The 5,000-nt window shown below is 30.5% G+C and overlaps 1 protein-coding gene across 6 annotated transcripts in view; it reads right to left on the bottom strand.

Annotated features, from left to right (window-relative positions):
* LOC144960822 (corticotropin-releasing factor-binding protein-like) overlaps positions 1-5,000 on the bottom strand; it is a 144,185-nt gene that overhangs the window by 137,828 nt on the left and 1,357 nt on the right. The window lies entirely within an intron of this gene.

Genomic DNA, 5,000 nt, shown 5'->3' with positions numbered 1-5,000 from the left:
ATAGTAGCAGGAGACATGAATGCAAGGACGGCGGAGAGAGAGGATTGTTTGACTGTTGACATTAGAGAGAACCAGACAGAAGAGCTTTCGGTAGAGAATGTTTTATGTGAAAGAGATTTCTTATGTAATGACATGACAGTTAGACGTTTTAATAAGGACAAAAAAGTATATATATATATATATATATATATATATATATATATATATATATATATATATAAGTATGTGTGTGTGTGTGTGAGTGTGTATTTGTGTGAGAAAGTGGGGGGGGGGGGGGGGGGAATTGGGCATTGATATTAAAATATTGTATAATAGTTTACCATGATAAAGATTAGTTGCGATTGCACAATTGGCTTATTGTTGTTGTTATTATTGTTATTATTATTGTCATTATTGTTGTTATTATTATTATTATTGTTATTATTATTATTGTTGTTATTATTATTGTTATTATAAATATTATTATTATTATTATTGTTGCTGTTGTTGTTGTTGTTATTATCAGCATTGATATCATAACCAGTGTATAACCATATATATATATATATAAAATATATATATATATATATATATATAATATATATTATATATATATTTTTTTTTTTTTTTTGGTTCTTCTGTTTTGATGTGATTTGTAAAAGAAGTGTTGTAGTTCACTTGTTAATACTCTTTGCTTGTATCTTTGACTTCTAAGCGATTTCAATCTAAGTACACCGAGGGGTGCTCTTGGTGCCTATCCGCACCATTTACCTTTGCCTATTTATCCTCGGGTGCCTTTGAGAAAAGTATACTTTTAGACTACCTTATACATTTTCTGTTCTTTCAATGCGCCACAAACGCCGTAAAATTCTTAAAAACACAGAAACCAACCTTGACATGGAATAATTGAAGTACGCAAGCTTGTTTCGCTCTAGACTATATCACTACGGAAAATTACTTAAATGTTTGTGATATTCTAAAAGATTCAAGTATTTGTCTTTGGGAATTAATTCTGTAATTCTACCAAAAAATACGTTAAACTAATATGTCTGTAACTTCTAGGCAATGGTCGCAAGATCCCATTCTTCTAGAACTTTAATCAACGATAGAAATGTGTTATATAAGTGGTGGGCTATTGATTATGTTGGAATTTCCCCGAAGATAAAGATCACCCAGACCAAAGCATTTTGGAGCACCTAGTATTACTAAAAGTCAATAAATTTATTATCCAAAACAGAATTACCATGATATAATCCTTATCTTCTTAATTGTCAACGAAAGGGATATAAGCGTGGTCCTCATTTACAAATACAATACTAGATATTATTGCTGGGGCGCTTATGTTATTTTTACAATTCTCTTCTTTTATTATTATTATTATTATTATTATTTATTATTATTATTATTATTATTATTATTATTATTATTATTATTATTATTATTATTATTACTATTATTGTAAGTATTGGTGGTATTACAATGTTGTATTTTTATGATTATTTATGGTATCATTTTATGCTTTGGTTTCATTTACCTTTTTTCCTCACTCTCATGTCTGTTGTCATCAAATTGTATGGATTATTGATTAAAATAAAAGTTATTTCTGTTTGTCCTATTTTGACTATGGAACTGATACTTATCATGGCAGACCTGCCTACTTGAAATAGGAAAATGTAATAAGTAGTTTTCAGGGTAAATAACATCGTAGACATTTTAACTACCCTTAAAAACCACCAGTTTGTCCTTATAATGCGTGGGGAAAAATATTAACTCTATGTGATAGCTCTGGCACCAGAACTTCGTTTTCAAGAAATGACATTTAATTAAAAACCTTTATTATATCCAGCCCGGGATTTAGCCGTAGTACTACGGGAATTTTCGTGGTAGTGAGGAGGTCTGTTGTGATGGGTATCAATATTTCATTATTATTATTATTATTATTATTATTATTATTATTATTATTATTATTATTATTATTATTATTATTATTATTATTTATTATTATTATTATCATTCATTATTATTATTATTATTATTATTATATTATTATTATTATTATTATATTATTATTATTATTATTATTATTTATTATTTATTTATTTATTTATTTATTTATTTATTTATTTATTTATTTATTTATTTTATTTTTTTTTAAATGAGAAAAACTGATTGGAAATGTAAAAGTGATGGTGATAGTGGTAGTGATAATGGTAATGGTGGTGGTGGTAACGGTGATGATTGGGTGTGGGATTATGGTAATATTATTATTGTTATTATTATTGATATTCTTGTTGTTGTTGTTGTTGTTCTTTCTTCTTCTTCTCTTCTTCTTCTTCTTCTTCTTCTTCTTCTTCTTTCTTCTTCTTCTTCTTCTTCTTCTTCTTCTTCTTCTTCTTCTTCTTCTTCTTCTTCTTCTTCTTCTTCTTCTTCTTCTTCTTCTTCTTCTTCTTCTTCTTCTTCTTCTTCTTATTGTTGTTGTTATTATTACTTATTATTATTATTATTATTATTATTATTATTATTATTATTATTATTATTATTATTATTATTATTATTATTATTATTATTATTATTATATTATTATTATTATCATTATTATTATTATTATTATTATTATTATTATTATTATTATTATTATTATTATAGTATTATTATTATTATTATTATTATTATTACATCATTATTATTATTATTATTATTGAACGTATTGATGTTATTACCATTCGTGTATTTTTGTGTGGTGTATCAGTTTATTTTTTGGTTCCATTTACCTTTTTTTCCACTTTCATGTATGTTGGCATCAAATTGTTGATTTATTGGCGAAAGCCTAATATTGAATAAACTCTGTGTTGGTCCGTTGTATTTCATGATGGCCATGTGGTTTTTTTCTTAACCATGCGCACAGCAAACTTGAGGAGGTAAAGATCCGAACAAGTGTGTATGAAAGGAGTCAGCCCGTCCCGTAGCCAGTCCTATTGGATTTCAGTGTCAGGCTATAGATAGTATGCAGATGACGTCACTCAGGCCTTTGTTATTGTTTTTGCCATCCGCTTTTGTGAGTTGTTCTCACTAAACTGTATTAACCAGACTATAAAAGTTCATGGTTACACAGAGTTTGTGTGTTGGTCCGTTATACTTCCGGATGGCAATGCTGTGAACTCCTTGGCCAAGCGCATTCTATCTATAGCATAACGATGGCTACGCTAAAACCGCGAGAACCCTCTTGGGCTGGCAGTTTGACGCCATTTTTTTTAGGTTTTTGAAGCGTCTTGTGAGTTGTTGGAAGAGCTCAAGGAAACAAGTTATGTCATTGGTTGAACTATTGAATACAACTCACGATCTGTATTCTTTTGGGGGATTTGCATTTTGTTTTCGTTTTCTGAAATAATATGCTCTCCAGAACATTGCACTCTTACTTGAAGTAAATCGGGTGATTTTTCATAAGTTATGGTCAGATGTATGGGAAAGGTATCCAGCAACTTTACTCAAATTTCATTTTTTTTAAATATTTAGAAGTGAATTTAAGCTTTGATATTTCCCGAAGATGTACAAAAATGGTCGATTTAATCATTTCGGACAAGAACTCATTTTTAAAATGAAAATTGACCTTTTAAATAAACTTGGCAATATTGCAGCTCAAATCTTTTCACCATCCGACTAATTATGTCATTCACTGTAACATTTATAATATATGTTAGGGCATAATGTGCGACTATGTTGTCTAGTGGTATGACACTCGCTTTCGGATCGGATGGTCCTGGGTTCGAGCCTCGTGCTCGGCGCATAGTTGAGACCTTGGAAAAGGCTCTTCACACACATTCTCTCACCGTACTCAGGTGTAAAATGAGTACCTGGCCGTTAACATCGTTGTCTTTGTCCGAAAAATTGTAATATCGCCTAACAGGCCTCATGTCCCGTCCTACATGTAAAAATGTTGCTGTTGACCAGGGACTCCTTGTAAAACGCTTTGTGCATATTTAGTGGATATTGCGCTATATAAAGCTCAATTTATTTATTTTTTTAAAAATAATGATTGGCCATAGTATAAAATGGGTTAAAATGATTTGGGAGATTAGCTTTTTAAAAAGAACTTGAGATTTTATATAGGGCAATATCCACTAAACGTGCTCAATGCGCTTTATTTAACTCTCTTCTTACCAGCCATTTTCAGAATTTTCTCCCAAAACTTCACACCCACCCAAAACAAAAATAAATAATTCTTATTCAAACAGAAAAGCAACAAGTACATTCTATGCATAACACTGTTCAGTAAAATGAGGTCTACACTACAATGTCAAGTTGATATAATAACAATAATAATAATAGTAATAATAATAATAAGAATAATAATAATGATAATAATAATAATAATAATGATAATAATAATAATTGACTCTTATAGAGTCCGCTATCCTCAACAATGAGGCTCTTGGCCCTTTAAACTACATCAACACAAAACAATATTTAAAGTACATGGCTTCTAAAAAGAAATATATTCAAGGATTTCTTGAAAACAGACAATGATTTGGATTCTCGGATGCTCTTTGCTTGTTGAGCGGTATGTGTTGTGTTCTTAGTTGAAAGATGATGCTTTGCTGGTGTCTTCTGAGCTTATTTAGGCAATCAGTCTTTACAGGAGTGGTCATATGACCATTTAAGCAAAATAACAAAAGACACATCCCCTTCCTGCCCCCAATGAAACAGTAACACACCACTTGCTTGAATGTCAATCTCTTGAAGACCTGAGATCCACATTCCAAGGAGAGGGTTAAAACTCTTTCAGCGATGAGGCTATATTCGCATTTCTATCACAAAATGGCTGACACCTCACGGAGGCAGCATGAAAATGACAAGCTAAGACAAAGCTACATTCACATTCGGCGCAAAATCTCAATTAAACCCCCCCCCCCAACCGCCCCTCGGGCTAATTGAATGTTCTGATGAAAGAAATGATACCATTGGTTCAATTTATAGTACTTTTGTAGAAAGTAGGATTGGATTACATTATTGTTTTTGCCTTT

Source organism: Berghia stephanieae, chromosome 15 (assembly GCF_034508935.2).
Source record: "Berghia stephanieae isolate SIO BIC M18660-M18661 chromosome 15, UCSD_Bste_1.3, whole genome shotgun sequence".
Lineage (NCBI taxonomy): Eukaryota > Metazoa > Mollusca > Gastropoda > Nudibranchia > Aeolidiidae > Berghia > Berghia stephanieae.
Note: the sequence above shows the minus strand (reverse complement) of the source record. Positions and strands in the feature narration are given on the sequence as shown.